This window comes from Acomys russatus, chromosome 24 (assembly GCF_903995435.1).
Source record: "Acomys russatus chromosome 24, mAcoRus1.1, whole genome shotgun sequence".
Classification (NCBI taxonomy): domain Eukaryota; kingdom Metazoa; phylum Chordata; class Mammalia; order Rodentia; family Muridae; genus Acomys; species Acomys russatus.
Genome location: NC_067160.1, coordinates 5,494,208 through 5,511,655, shown reverse-complemented (window position 1 = coordinate 5,511,655; position 17,448 = coordinate 5,494,208).

The following is a 17,448-nucleotide window of genomic DNA, read 5'->3' as shown; positions in this document are numbered from 1 at the left end:
TGAATATTACCCTGTAGTTTATTGGAGTTATCTTTAGTAAGATTAGTGCTGCATTTCCTTGTATCATGTGTGAGACTTTGTATTTCTGATATCTCATTGGATAAGGCTAGGATGGCTAGAAGCTTGAACAACAATGAAGGGCTCATCTACTCTTTAGAATGTAAGAATTTTCCCTGTGAGTAAATTAAATATAATGATATTGTCACTTACTATTTTTTTCATGTTAAAAGTAGGATACTTTGTTGTAAAAATAAAATAGATGAATTTCAAATTCATCATTTTCAAAACAGTGTGTAAAGTAAAACTGCAAGGTATTGAGTAAAAATTGTGTTGACTTGGGATTTGCAAGATTGTCAAAACTAGACGTTTTTAAGTAATTACTTGCAGCATATAATTTTAATGATATTTAAAATTTCTATTATGAATGGTTTAGATTTAATTAAAGGCTTAATCTAATTAGTACTAATAAGTATAACTTTGATTTCTACATTCCAAAGATAGTTTTAATTTAATATATTGTATTCCCTTCACAGACATTTGATTAAAATTTAGATTATAATGATTGTATTTTTAATCTCTTCTTATTTTGCAATCTTTTAAAACTAATTGTAGTCAATAATAGACATTTATATATTCTAACACTGTTTCAAATGCATATGCCCATGACCATACATTTTTAAAACAGATAAAAATAATGAATGGAGCTGAGAAGAAGCCTCAGTAGAATGTTTGCTAAGAAGGAAGGAGGACCTTAATGTGCATTGCAGCACCCAACTAAAAGATGGCCTGCACCTACCATCCCAGCTCTGGGGAGGTGGAGACAGGGGCCATTGGAGGTTGATTGGATCACTAGGCCTGCTGAATTGTTGCGGTTAGATCAGTGAGAGACCTGTCTCAAAAAAAAAAAGTAAGTCCTAATAGCATGGTATGGTGTTTTGTATTTGACTGTTAGTTTGCTCTCCAGCTCTGTTTTGTTGCAAGACATCAGCAGCTTTTCTTAAGGGAGCCACGCCTCTGAAATGCATTTGGTTTCTGTTCCCCAGTCTTTGGCTAAGAAACCACCTTTCACTCCGGACATCTCAGGATGTAAATTTAGATCCAAGCCCCACGATAAGTAAGTAAATAAATAAAATACTGTGGAGAGTGTAGAGAAAGATACCCAACATTACCCTCTTACCTCCACAAACGCACATGTGCACAAGTATGGACATACCCCACAAGAACATTTACATACGTTCATATCACAGTGTATAAACATTTATAAACGTAGATGCACATGCTGTTCCTTTCCATAATGCCAGAGTTTAGTAAATAATAATATATTTGCCAAGTGTGGTGATTTTATTGGTAGCAATTTGCCAGATTGGTAACCCCAGCCAAGCTGGATACAAATTCTTTCATGCTAACCCTAACTACTAGCATGAGTGCTCAGATCACACATCCCACGATATATATATATATATCTGCCTTCGCAGATGTAAGCATGTAGGTTACCAAACGACTGTAAGTTTAATGCAGAGGTTTCAGAAGTAAGCAGATGCAAGAAGCGGAGGAAACATCTGTGACTGTTACAGCCCCGAAAGGGTGGAGGTGAAAAAGCAGGACTGTCCTGGCAACAAGCTGGGAGGCAAGTGACTAGCAGGATCAATGTGCCAACAGGAAAGGAGACCTGCAGCCACAGAACCGGCCTTGTCAACAGCAGAGCGCCAGCTGAGCTGAACCACAGGACTACTTGGGATCTTTCTGCCTGTCTGTTCCTGATGCACACAGTGGATGCTCAGGGGAACAGGCTGGCGGGGATACGGTCATTTAACATAGCTAAGGGCCTAAGTCTTTATATAATTGAAGCGGATATACCCTTTCTTGCTTTGATGTGTCCCTGGTGCCGTTGTAACATGAACCCATATATGTGCCTATAGTCTCGACTTCGTCTGATAAATTTATTAGGTGACACCCTATAAGCCTATCAGCATTTATATCAGTGTGATGCTTGGGCTGTCCTATGCAGGTCCCCACCCACATGCACTGTCACCTTTCAGCCTCAAAGTGGAGTCAGAAGCTATTTGTAAGTAGTGTCTCCCCAGGAGTGGAGTGCTTTGATAAACACCATTGTTTACACACGGTGCAGTTACTTACAGCAGACTGCAGCCTACTCTCAACACAAAGAGATTTTTGTCTCTTAAAAAAATGTAGCACCGAGAATGGATAATGAATTAAAAAGAGAGTTTTAAAGAACAGAGGCTGCTGATAGTGAATAAGATTGTGTTGAGATGAAAAGAACATGTTTCCTTTCCAAAGAAGACGTATACTAAGTTTATAGAAACACTCCTTGCAAACTCTGGCTACATCTCTCTGTAGCTATGCCAGGTTTTATATGTTTCCCACTGCAGACTATTTCTCTGCACTGCCTGTTCCACATCTGTGCTCTGGAACATGGACTCAAGAAAAACACGTCTCCCTTGTCTTCCCCGTGACTTGGTTGGATTGGGAAGAAGAGAGTCGGGGAAGAGTTCTTGTCTCTTCTTTCTTTTCCTTGTTAAGGTGGTGTTCACAGTGTCTGCCCTTTGGGGGGTGTTCATCTCTAGAGCTGCATTGTTTCACTGCATTTGGTGACTTCTTTCCCCTGTGGGTGGGAAGAGCAGCTTCACTGTGGTTCATCAGCTTGTGTAGCTTGGCTCATTTTTCTGTGTCTAGATCTCTGTTCATAGTTTATTATTACTCAATCTCCTTTCCATCAATCCTCGAGTGTGCCATGTATCCCTAGGTGAGTCAGTGGCTGTCACAGCAGCCTTACTTAATATGCTTACATTGAATAGAGATCTGGCTTTGCAGGAGAAAGCTGTTTTACCCAAATTTCTTATTTTTTTTTTTTTAAATAAAAATATATGGGAACAAGAATTCCCAGGAAGACAAATTCCTTTGTCTCTAAAGGTTAATTGCCTGATTAGAACTCTGGTGATTTGAGAGTTTGGAATATTGAAAATTGGGAACCAAATTATCACAGGGCAGCATTGATCCCATTTACAGCCATTTATTGCCCTCCTTGGTATGTGACCTAAAATCTACTGTGACCATTAGGCAAATCCTTTGGACTGTATGAACATGCTCCTAGTTCCCACCAAGTGAAGGGCTAAGAATGCTGACAGATGGTGTCTAAACCTCTGTAAAGGAATTTTGTCTGCCCTGCTGTATCTTGCCTTCCTGATGCACACACTTAGTTGAAAAAGGCCTTGATTTATGACTTTCTTTGTTCTCTCTTTATCAAAACATCACCAATCTTACATGGAATTTGGGGCAGTCTAGATATGTATTGCGGAAATGCCATGGTCACTCATACAGCTCTTTCTTACCTCTTTTGGGGTAAGCATTGCCCTTTCTGGGTGGATGGACGTCAAAGCAGACACACGAAGAATAGAAAAGCTGGCGCACATTCTTAGTCCTATGAAGCGATGGGAACCCAGCAGTTGTGTTTCCTAGTAAGTTGTAATAGAGGAGGTCAGATGCAAAGTGCAGCTGGAATTGTCACAGGTTTAGAAGACGGATGACTAGTTGGCCAAGAGGGAGGGGCATTTAGGAACTGCTACGGTCGTATTATGTTCTTCTGTTTGGCTTTGTGCAGTTATGGTCATGGAGCAATATCATGGGGTGCTGATAATCCGTTAAATCTTTAGATTCAGTAGTGAACACCAAGACCTATTGTTATTTCCCAGGTAGCTACCACCTAGCAGCTGTCAGGACTGATTTGTCATCTCTAAGATCACCTTAGTGGTAGATAAAGTCTCAGCCTCTGTGACACTAATTCTACATTCACGAGAATTGCATTATAAAAAGTGTATTGGCAGAAGGTTGTATGTAATTAGGCCAATGTTAGTCCCTCCTGCTGTTTTCCGTTCAGTGGATTGTTGATTCATCTGACAGTCTGGTGGGTAGGAAGAATCATCAGGACTTGGATGTGATGCACCAGCAAATTGTAATACCTGTAAAGCCACAAATAAACAAGCGATTCCTAGTTAAAACCACAAATAAATAAGTGATCACTCGTTCGTAGAGTAGTTAAAAACAGAGGCTTAGAACATGGGCAAACCCATGCTAAGAAACCAAGTTGTAAGGTTCTAAAGATTATGCGTCATTTTATGTGAGTCCTTTTATCACCTTGGAATTCAGAAGAGCCAGAAACAGGAACAAGAGTCCTGAGAGAGTAGGAAAATGGAGTGAAATGCAAGGGTTCACAAAGTAAACAAACAAACAAACGCCAAAGAATAGATCCACAAAATTACATGTTTCCACAAAGAAAATCTGAACTCCATCTCTTTTATTCTTTTTTTAAACCAGTACTGTTTACGAAAACAATTAGCTCAGCATTTGGAAGAGATTCTGAATTTAAATATGCAGTGACACACACAGTAAACTTCAAATTTCAAATGTAAGTGTGAAGCATTGCCAAAGAATTATCAAAAGAGAATTATCTAAAGTGTTCAAGGCTTGTGTGAGTCATGCATGCATTATGTCTTAAAATGAGTAAATCAATAGTGGGATTTACCCTTGTAAATTTAATATACACTTATTTATTATGTTTTGTATATGTGTGTGTGTTTATCAGAAAATAACTTCTTTGTTGTTGGACAGTTAAACTCAGTTCATTAGGCTTAGTAGCAAGCACTTTTTAAAAAAATGTTTGACATTATACTAGCATGGCAAAATTGCTCTAATCCCTCTTCCCTGCCCTTAAAATTCTCTCTTCTTTGCTCTCTTTTAAATTTATGGCCTTTTTTTCATTGCTATTGCACACACACACACACACACACGCACACACAAACACACACACTAGGAAACACATGCAAATTCATATTTCTAAATATACCCTGATCAGTCTGGATGATGTTATTTCTTATGTGTTTCAGGTTGACTGTTGGACATTGGATAAACTATTGATGTGATCGTCCCAGATTTTCGTCCATTGTGCATTCCTCAGGGGCTAGTAGGTCTTTGTGCGGGCTGGAGGTCCTGTGGCCTTTGCCCTGTTCATGTGAACGCATCTATTGCTATCACCCTGTTCGATTCACGTTCAGGCAGTCATGTTGGTGAGACTGATGTGTGTAACTTCCGATGTTACTAGTACACACAACCTCACAGCAAACTCCCTGGCCTTTACCATCTCTCTCTCCCTTCGTTTGCAATGTTTCCTGAGCCTTGGGTATGCGAACGCTCTCTAGATACATCCATTGGGATGCCATCTGTCATGGAAAACTTTGGCCACGATATTTTTTCCTAATATATCTTACATCCTTTACTTTCTCTTCCAAATATCCCAGTGTTGTATGTACACTGTGCTTTATATTTACACCACACCTTACTGATTTTTCTTTCTTTTGAGACTTGTTCTCATTTAGCTCAGACTGAGCTGAAGCTGTATATGTGAGGATTACCTTGAATTCACAGTCTTGTTGCCTCTGTATTCAAAATATTATGACTATAGACACACGCCACCATGTCCAGTGTTACTTGCTGTTGGACTTAACCCAGACCTTTGTGCATTTTAGTCAGGAATCTCAGCTGGGCCCCACCGACCGCCTCCAATGACGCATGTGTTGTTAAAACGCCCATGCTAACATGTCCTTCGCATGATTGGTGAGCATATTTAGGTCCACATTTGATTTCTATTATTTCTTTGCATTTAATATCCTATACCTTAAGGTTGCTACCAATCCCATTAGACTCCTTTTCTTACTTACTGCATATTTCATCCGTATTATAATTTTCATTTTTAAATTTTTTTATTTCTTCCCCCTATTTATCTGTTCCTCTATCTTCTGGGCGTAGAATGTTTGCATATAATCACTACTGATTCTGTCATCTATATCTTTTCTGAATCAAAACTTGTTAACTAATTTTCCCTCTAGCTATGGACTATATTTTTTTGTGGTTCTGAATGAATGTTAAGTTGGCATGCGAGCCTAGAATTAGTTTTACCTTGTTGAAGTTAAGCATGTCTCACCTCTATAAATAATGCTGGTCATCATTGTATGACCACTTCCCCTTGGTGGGGAGGCCTGGTGACACTCAGAGGAAGGGGAAGCAAGCTACCCCTGATAGGCTGTGATCATGTCATAGGGGAGGAGGTCCCCTTCTGTCACAGGTCTAGGGGAGAGGAAATAGGGTGAAAGAGGGAGGGAGTAAGGAGCAAGAAGATACAAGTGAGGGGACAACAATTGAGATGTGATCTGAATAAATTATTTAAATAAAGAGAAGTAAAACAACACTATAACTGTTCAGCATTTATTTATCTTTGTGAGCCTGAAGCCACATTATCTGGGCACTGCAGATCTAAAGAAGACCAATGTACGAAAATAGCCCTTTAGTCATTGCTGCAATGACTGCAAATGGTTTACATCAGGCTAAGAATATTTCTACCTAAATTCTTCTTCTTCTTCTTCTTCTTCTTCTTCTTCTTCTTCTTCTTCTTCTGCTTCTTCTTCTTCTTCTTCTTCTTATCATCATCATCATCATCAGCAGCAGCAGCAGCTTTGGACAAGTTGATTAACTTTTATTACTTGAGTCATAATCATGTATTGGGAAACACATGTACAAGCTTTATGGGAAAGTTATTTAGAACTCCAACTAATTGAGAGAGAATGACCACAAATTATTGCTTATGAATATTATTGCACAAACTCCCTGTGTACATAAGCTTCATGTATGAGAAAATGAAACTAAGTCTTTCATTTCAGGAATCTTAAAAAATTATTCAACAAAGAGTTTTCAAAAGATTGATGATTTTGAATTGAGTCAAACCTGCAAAAATACTTAACATAAACATTCTTTTTCATCTGATTAAAGTAACTGGAATCTTTTGTATCAATGTTTTTATTGGTAAAATCTCCATTAATATCACTATTATTCTTTTAGGATTGCCCTTGCTTGAGTAGTGAATACAGACTGGCAGTGAACCAAAGAAATACTGTTCAAGGCATCCTTCTAATTGTGGCCAGTTGGGAACAGCCTAAGAAAATGGTTTACTTTGTATAAAATTTTCATGCCCAAATCTTTAGAAAATTAATTTTAGCCATAAATGATATAAATATCAACTAGCAATTAACACTTTTACTTTTACATTGGATAGCTTTTTTGCTTACAAACCATGCTATTTATCACACTGAATGTCAGATGAGTCACAAAGACTGGTCTCAATCATTGTTATTATTAATTCATGAATCAGTCACCATTTCTAGCAGGTGATTTTCTTTTTTATTAATAGTTTAAAAAACATTTTAAAGCGAGAATAATGACTATTGCCAATAACATTTCAGCTATCATCTTTTCCATTTTATGAATATTTACTATTAACCCAGCCATGTAGTATATTCTTTTTACTTTTTAAATTTGAAAATATGATTTTGTTGTAAAATATAATTACATCACTTCCTTTCTTCTTTTGCTTTTTTTCCATCCTCTGCCCTATCTTCTCCTTCCAATCTTTCCCATGTCCTCCCCCTCCCAAATTGGTAGGCTCTTTTTCTGTCACTATCATAGTCAATATTTTTTGTTGGTGGTGTACACATGATTTCAGGTCTGACCACTTTATATTGGATAACCAGTCAGGGATCTCATCCATGTGAAAAGCTAGTTCTTACTGTCTCAGCAGTCTTTAGCTGATTGTGGTTCTTTGTCGCAGGGTGGGATTCCGTGTGGCTGCGTTAATATGTCTGTTGGTAATGTCATTTCTCAGGTCTTGTTTATGCAGCCATTTCTAAGACAGGCTATCTCCCTACAGATTTTCTAGTGTTCTACTTCTTACAGTCTTCCTCCCCTCTTTTGTGATGTTTGCTAGCCATGGATTCTGGAGGTGTGGTACAGAAATATCCATTGGGACTGAGATCTCCACAATGCACTGATCTCTGCATTTTTTAGCTGTAGTTTTCCATAACGGTCTCTACTTGCTATAGAGAGAAACTTTTTGTTGGAAGAGGGCTAAATGATACACTTATATGTGGGTATATGGATAAGATTTAGAATGTAGTTAAGAAATTATGCTGATCCAAAAAAAAAAAAAAAAAAAAAAAAAGGCAGTATTAGATTTTCTTCTAAGATCCATGACTTCATTAGCTCCTAGAAGTTGGGTATCTATGGAAACAACTGGTCAAGTGAAAAGGAAATCTACATACCCAGAAGATGCTCCAGCACACAACAAGAAAATTTGCTCAACCATGTTCATAGCAGCCTTATTCATAATAGCCAGAACATGGAAACAGCCTAAGTGTCCCTCAGTAGAAGAGTGGATAAAGAAACTGTGGTACATATACACTATGGAATACTACTCAGCTATTAAAAACAAGGAATTCCCGAAATTTGTGGATAAATGGATTGAGCTAGAAATGATCATAATGAGTGAGTTAACCCAGAAGCAGAAAGAATCAAATGGTATATACTCACTTATATCTGCATACTAGCCCAAGGGGCATGTCCCACGAAAGCCTTCACTTACCAGGAAACTGGGACAGAGGGGAAGGCATCCTATTGGGACTCTAAATGAGAGACGCATGGGAGAACAGCAAAATAAAAGGATCCAGAGGGTCCTAGAAATCTACAAGTAGAACAATATGATAGGCAGATTTGGGCCCAGGGGTCCCGCTCAAACTAAGGCACCAGCCAAGGACAATACAGGAGGTAAACTTTAAACCCCTTCCCAGATCTAGCCAATGGTCAGAATATTCTCCACAGTTGAGTGGAGAGTGTGATACGACTTTCTCACATACTCTGGTGCCTCACATTTGACCATGTCCCCTGGAGGGGGAGACCTGGTGGCACTCAGAGGAAGGACAGCAAGTAGCCAAGAAGAGACTTGATACCCTATGAGAATATATAGGGGGACGTAATCCCCCTCAGGAACAGTCATAGGGGAGGGGAAAAATGGGAAAATGGGGGGGGGGGAGGAATGGGAGGATACAAGGGATGGGATAAACATTGAGATGTAACAAGAATAAATTAATAAAAAAAAAAAAGAAAAAAAAAAAAAAAAAAAAAAAAAAAAAAAGAAAAGGAAATCTACATATTGGAAAATAGTTTTTGCTGGATACATATTTGACAGAGGAGTAATATCCAGAATATAAAGGATCTCAAAAAACAAAGAGTCAAAGAAACAAATGGCCCAACTCAAATAGGCTAGAGGTTAAACAGAGTTCTCAATATAATTATTCAAAATGGCTAAGAAGTAACTAAAAATTTATCGTGTCTTCTTTAAGCTTGTATTCTTCAAGGAGATTTATGACTGTTCTTTTAATTATTATATCCTGGAGTTTGTGTAGGTAACTCTCATTAGCAAATATTTCTACAGAACTGGTAAGTTTTTGGAAAGAAGAAGATAGATACTGGCTAGATCTTTTATATTGTTGGTATTTCTGTGATGAGTTTTGGCACATGGACTTTGTTTCTTTATTCTGAGTTTATTATGAATGGAGTTGGTTGTGAGAGAAGAGAACATGTGGGTGGTTCAGGTGGGATGCAGTCAAGTTGGCAGAGGGGACTATGCTGGTTTTCAGGATGAGCTTCCTGTTCCATGCTGGAAGCGTGGGGTAGGTAGGTATTAAGGCCACAGTTGGATATGAAGTGAGGGAATCCTATGATATGATGCATAGACAGGGAGAATACTGCCTCAAGCCTAGAGCTCTCTTAGTGGAGGCAGTAAGGCCATTCTTAGCTTGTGCACTGAAGTTGGGATCCAGGGGAAAATCTGGTAGATTGTGGATAAGGAGGTTAAGAATATTCAACAGACTAAACCCTATAGGAGCATGTAGAAAGTCTGGTGAGTATAAAGAATAATACTTATGAAGATAAAATTCCTGAACAAATGATTATATATACATACACTCTTTATGAACAAAAAGTAACTCCCTTCAACTCTCTAATCAATAAGCACATAGAAATATTTATGATTTTTTTTGTTTGTCAGATTTTTTTTCATAAACAATCCACACAAAATCAGAAAAAATGTAACTGGACTTTATTAAAATCAATATTTGCTTTTCAAAGATAATTCTAAGAATATAAAAGTAAGAAATGGACTTGGATTCTATTATATGCAATATATATTTGATTGATAAATTATATTTAGAATATACAGTCTTACTACACAAAACTAAGTATACAAACAGTTTAAATTAAAAATGAAAGGTGGGAACACTTAAATATATGAATGGTGGTAAAGACACAATGATAATTGGCACTTTAATTTTAAGAGAAATTCACATAAGTATCTTATTATATGTGACTATACACTCAACGGAAAGGCCAGCCTAAAGATTAACAACCAATCATTGGCTCAGATGACAGGCCACTGAAGCTGTTATACTGATGCTCTGAACACAAAATTACCCAGTGATTCTGGGAAACTGTTGATTTTTTTTCCTCTTAAAATGTGCATATTCCTACTACATGGCCTAAAATAAGTTAAGAGAAAACAAGCATATGTCTGCACAATGACTTTCACCCAAATGTTACAACAGCTTTGTTTATAATACTCAAAACCTGGAACAAAACAAAAATGTCCAAGACAGATGAACAATATATAGTATCCTCATAAACATAAACACTGCTCAGTCATGGAATGTTTACGTATGCAAAGTAGTATGGATATTGCAATGCTTATGAATGAAAGCAGACAGAAATAGAAAGTTTATACATTATGATTTCATTCATATAAAATTATGAAAATGCATGTTGATTCATGTTGTGCCGTGGCATCACAATCTTCTGCTTAAATGGATAGAGACTGAGAAATCTGTTACTAACAGGCATGGAAAGAAGTATTGAGTGTTATGGAGTTGTTTGTCATGATTATACTGGCAATTTAATGGGTACGTGTATATTTTTTAAATATCAAGTTGAGTACTTTAATTTTATGCAGCTGTAACAAATCAACTATATATATTACTGAAGTTGTCCAACTCCTTTTATCACCTTGTTTGCAGTCATAATGTATTAATGGGTCAATGTATAGAAATTTAGATCATTGACAGGGATCCAAGATAGTAGTGCCGAACACACACCGTGTTTGATCAGTAGGACAACGGTGACTACACAGTGACTGAAAGACTGAACTGAGAACTACAAAACCCCAGTGCTGGTGATCCCCAGGTGAGAGTGGTCCACACTGTGTGAACCATGGGTAGGTCCAACCTTGGGCCACCCAGCTAATCCACAGAAAAGATCCTGGATTCCTGCAGGCATGGCCATAAGCTCCAAGGACTAGCTGCATTCCTGGTGGAGTACACAGCACCTGTACTCTGTGTCTCAGAAGTAACTGTCAACTACAAAACACCAGCTTCTGAGTTTTCCTGCTGAGAGAAGACACCACGCTGTGGAACACAGGTAGATCTGACCTCAGGTCACCCAGCTGGTCCATGGGAAGTTTACAGTTCTGATCTCCAGTCACCCACCTAATCCACCTGAAGAGTTCTCTGATTCCTGCAGGTAAGACATCTCAGTTTATAGCCACTCACCTACAGGTTGTTGTCAGTGACCAGTGAAGGACACCAGAAACTACTGCCCAATGCCAGAGACAGCAAGATGGCTAACAGCCAGGAAAAAATACAAATAACAAAAGCGAAAATATTATGGCATCTCCACAAGCCAGTTATCCCAAAGCTATCATTACTGGAAGCTCTAACACAACTGAAACACAAGAAAATTACTTCAGATCTTTCATAATGAAGATAATAATGGAAGAAATGAATAAAATCCAGAAATGAAACCAGAAAGATACAGCCAAACAGACCCAGAAGGGCCTTCACAAACTGTTTCACCAACCAAGGACAATGCATGCAATAAACCGAGCCCTTCTGTTCAGATCTAGCCAATGGGTAGCTCATTCTAGTGGTTATGGAGACAGTAGAGGCTGCTTCTGACATGAACTCTGGTGACCCCGATTTGATCACATCTCCTTGGTGGGGAGGCCTAGCACACAGATGGAGGGGAAGCAGGCTATCTGGATGAGACCTGATAGGCTGTGTCCAGATGGTGTGGGATGAGATCCCCTTCTGTCAGATGTCTAGGGGACAGGAATAGGTGGGAAGAATAAGGGAGAGCGAGAAAAGAAAGATGTGATCAAGGGGATAACCATCGTGATATAATCTGAATAAATTATAGTAAATTTTTAAAATGTAAATTATTATTAAATTAATATTTTCGATCATAAATATATGGCATCTATACTTCATGTATTCTCAATATCTTCCAGCTAAGCCTATTTCTAGTTCTTATATAATATAAAATATATTGGTGCATCGATGTTTAAATAGTCTATTATTTTCAAGAAAAGTTAAGCTACTATGCAGAGAGGTAAATATTACAATAAACAGAGTAAGTTAAAAGTATGTTTTTATAGTATGCATGTGAGCTGATCATCAAGAAAGTGTTTGGGTACTGGCATAGCAATAGGCTGGTTGACAATGGAATTGAATCAAAGACCCAGAAATAAATCCACACACATATGGACACTTGATTTTTAACAAAGAAGCCAAATATATTCAACGAAAAAGGATAGCATTTTCTACAAATGGTGCTGGTGTAACTGGGTGTCTACATGTAGAAAAATGCAAGTAGATTCATATTTATCACAATGCAGAAAACTCAAGTCCAAGTGGATTAAAGACTGCAACATAAAACCAGAGACAATAAATCTGTTAGAAGAAAAAGTGGGGAAGAGCCTGGAACTCATTGGCACAGGAGATATCCTCTGAACAGAACTTCAACAGCCCAGGCTCTAAGGTCAACAATTAATAAATGGGACCTCATGAGGCTGAGAAGTTTCTGTAAGGCAGAAGACCCTGTCAACAGGATAAAGCAACAGCCTATAGGCTGGGAGAAGATCTTCACCAACACTACATCTAATAAAATATATAAAGAGCTCAAGAAATTAAACACTACCAAACTAAGTAACCCAATTAAGAAATGAGGCTCAGAACTAAACAGACAATTCACAATAGAGGAACATCGAATGGCTGAGAAACACTTAAAGAAATGCCCAACATCTTTGGTCATCAGAGAAACACAAATCAAAACAACTCTGAGATTCCATCTTACACCCATAGAATGGCTAGGATCAAAAATTCAAGTGACAGCATATGCTGGTAAGGATGTGGAGAAACGGGAACACTCCTTCATTGATTGTGGGAGTGCAAACTTGTACAACCACTTTGGAAATCAATCTGGCACTTTCTCAGAAAACTGGGAATAGGGCTTCCTCAAGACCCAGCTATTCCACTTCTTGGAATATACCTAAAAGATCCTCCACCACAGAATAAGCACGTATGCTCAACCATGTTCATAGCAGCCTTATTTGTAATATCCAGAACCTGGAAACAACCTAGCTGTCCCTCAGTCAAAGAATGAATAAAGAAACTGTGGTACATTTACACTGTAGAATACTACTCAGCTATTAAAAAGAAGGAAATCCTGAAATTTTCAGGCAAATGGATAGAACAAAAATGACCATCCTGAGTGAGTTAACCCAGACCCCGAAAGACTCACATGGTATATACTCACTTATAATTGGACACTAGGCTAAAAGAGATGTCCCCTGAAAGTCTTCACTTATCTGGAGACTGGCATAGATACTGGGACTTCCTATTGTGACTCTAGGTGAGAGAGGTAAGGAAGAATGGGGAAATAGAAGGATCCAGAGGGTCCTAGATACCTACAAAAAGACCATTAAGGCTGGTGGATCTGGACCCAGGCAGGTCAGCTCAAACTACTGAACCAACCAAGGACAACGCATGCAGTAAACCTAGAACCCCTATCCAGATCTAGCCAATGAACAGCACGTTCTCCACAGTTGTGTGGAGAGCAGGCGTGAACTCTGACATGAACTCTGGTTCTCCCTCTTTACCCCTTGGTGGGGAGACCTGGTGACACTCAGAGGAAGAGTAAGCAGACTACCAGGAAGAGATCTGATAGGCTGTGATCTTATAGTGGAGGACTAGGTCCCCTTCTGTCACAGACCTAGGGGAGGGGGAATAAGATGAAAGAGGGAGGGAGGGGGAAGAAGAAAATACAAGTGAGAGTATAACAATTGAGATGCAATCTGAATAAACTTCTTAAATAAAAAAAAAAAAGAAGAAAAAAGAAAAAAGAAAAGAAAAAAAGAAAAGAAAAAAAATGTTTGGGGAACTATATCTTCCCTGGAGGTTGGAGACTTAGCTTAGTGACCGGAAAAGTTAAGGTTTTAGGTGAAGAGTATTGTGATTGATTATAAAAATTGCTTCTCAAATGTTTAGAAAATTTCTGGAATATAGATCTTTCATGTATTTTTAGGTTTGTTGTTGTTGTTGCTTTGTTTGTTTGCTTGACCGTCTGAGTTGTTCTTGTGTGATTATGTTTTATTTTATGCCATAGTAGGATTTACTTAGTAGGGCCCCACCATTCAAACTCTATATATTACCAAGAAAGACTGAGGAATGAACACTCAGTATCTTTAAAATATTCTACTTAATAGAAGTATACTTACGTCCAAAATTTTACAGAATATCAGTCTGCTTAGCCAATGTATGCTCACAAAGTGGTTTATAGGGAACACACACTTCTCTATGCCCATGGCTTCAAGTCACATGGAGCCAGTTTAATCAGATAGTTTATGCTAACATGTGACTGATGGCCATCTCATGCTTATGCTCTGAGCAATAGGAGTCAGTTGTACCAGGTTGATGATGACACTCCATCTGCTCTCATACAGTGTTGCTAGGACAACTGTTTTTTCTTGCAATTCTACGTGGAGAGGGCATGGAAAGCTTGTGCCTGGTGCCTGGTTTCTCTTGGACTTAACTATATAAATATATATATAGTCTCTTGACACATCAGTCTGTAAAAACATCATCCATGAATACATAGTTTTTCTGTGAGTTCTTCATCCCACACACGTTTCCTGAGGACAGTCTTAAGGACCCTTGATATACCAACCTTGGGTTGGTTTTATAAAACTGCTTTTAGTTGAGTTTTATTTTCAACATTCTCTACTCTGTGTAGAAATGTAAAGGTTAAACTTCACAACTAAATTCTGCCTTTACCCCTAATGTGTTGAAAAAATATCTTATGTCTGTATTGAAGCATCACCTGGCCATAAAAAGCTATAGCTAAGGTAGGAGATAGGAAGTGGGACATTCGGCAGGCAGAAAAGATTCTGGGATAGAGCCAGGCATTGGAGCATCATCTTACAAGTTGTAAAGAGGACAGACACATGGTATCTGAGCAGGCACATGGAACAATGTAGATTAGCATGAATGAGTTACTTTAATATATGATCTAGTCAGAAAAGAGCCTAACTAAAATATGGCCTAGGTATTTGTAAAAATATTTTGAGTCTCATGAGACGTTATTCCAGGAGCTTAGAGTCAGGAGGAAAAACCACCACAATGCAAACCAAACCTGAAACTGTCTCATCCCTTCAACAATAATAACAAAAATAATAACCCAAACATTAATACAGTATTTGGCCTATGGGATGAAGATTTTAAGATCTTGTCAAGAAGTAAAGTGATATGCTTCTGTTTTTATTTATCCTAACACACTTAGAATATCTATGAATAATCTTCTAGCTAATTTCCAATGTTTAATTTCAGTTGACGTTCCTCCTTAATTTGGAGTTTACTTAATACTGTGTCGGGGAGTATTTTCAAACACAATACATTTGAAAAACTAAATCAGTTTTTATACTGATGAGTATAGTTGCATATTTGATTTCAACTCTATGAATGTTAATTGGTATTATTCTACAATTGGATGTTGAGTTCTAATTTATAATACAAAGTTGCTATTAATTATTATTAACTAGCAATTTAAAACAAACATAATGTACATATTCTAAAAGTTTAAAAATGTAACGCTTCAGGCACAACTATGAGAAATCATATTAGGGCAATTTCTGGGCATGACTGTGAGGGATTATCCTGACTTACTAGACCTTGGAAGAAGAATCCTAAAGAAGACTTGCGCGGTTGCCTAAGCCTGGGTTCTGGATTGCATCAAAATCAAAAGTCTAGCAGAACATAATGTTTCACTTCTGCCTTCTTCCTGACTGGTGGGTATGATATGACTAATTACATCAAAATCTTGTCTGGATAACTTCCTTTCATAAATCACGAGTCAAAATGAACCCTTACATCTTTAAGTTGCTTTTTTTGGAGATATTTTAATCAAGACAAAAGATAAATTAATTTAAAAGTTATATTCATATCTTTGTACTTTCAAATTATTTATCCTCCAACTTAAGGGCATTTATTTGGATAACATAGTAGAACTCTGTTATTTACACTAGGTAGGTTTTAAATGTAATGCCTATTTCATTACTTTAAAAGCTAATGTCCTAGAAGGAGAAGTATCTGTGATAACGAGTGCTTGCTTGTGGTGGTTTGGATGAGAATTTCACCCATTCATATACCTTGAATATTTGATCCCTAGGAGGTAGAATGGTTGGGAGAAGATCAGTAGCTATGGCCTTGCTAGACAAGGCGCAATCGCTGGGAACTGAGGTTTTAAGGACCCACACCATTTATTGCTCTGCCTCATGTTTGTGTGTCTTAATATGTGAGCTCTCAGCTATTGCTTAAATACCATGAGGGCCTTCCTGCTGTCATGCTCCCCACCACAATGGTCATGGGTTCTAACCCTTTGGAACTGCAAGCACAAAATAAGCTCTGTTGTAAGTTGTCTTGATTATTCTGTCATATCATAGCAACAGAGAAGTAACTAACACATTGTTCTTCCGGAAGACTCTACATTGGTTCCCACGGCTTACAACCATCTATAACTATAGTTTAAGAAGATGCTCTTCTGGCCTTCATGGGCACCAAAAATTATGTGTTACACACACACAAATAAAGTTAAATAATATAAAGCAAACGTGATTTAAAGCTAAATGTAATTTTATAAAAAATAATATATCAGAAATATTTATCAATTTAAATCTATAGTCTATTAAGGTCAATATACATACTTTCACAGAAATTAATGGCTATGTGACCTAAAACAAAACTTTTTAAGACTGGACATAAAGAATTAAAGACACACATGGTATATACTCACTTATAAGTGGATATTAGCCCAACACAGATGTCCTCTGAGAAACTCCACCCAAGGGGCAATCAGGAGAGATGCTGGGTACCATTGCTGGACTCCAGGTGGAGATTTGAGAATGGCACGAAAGAATGGGGGAATGGAAGGACCCAGAGTGTTCAGGAGCCACACAAGGAGGACATCAAGGCCAGAGGATCTGGATCCAAGGGGGCCTACACAAACCATTGCACCAACCAAGGACAGTGCAGCAGTATAACCTAGACCCCTGCACAGGTCTAGCCATTGGACAGTTCATTTTCCATGGTTGTGGAGGAAGTGGGGGCTGCTTCTGACATGAACTCTGGTGACCCTGATTTGATCATTTCCCCTTGATTGGGAGGCCTGGCA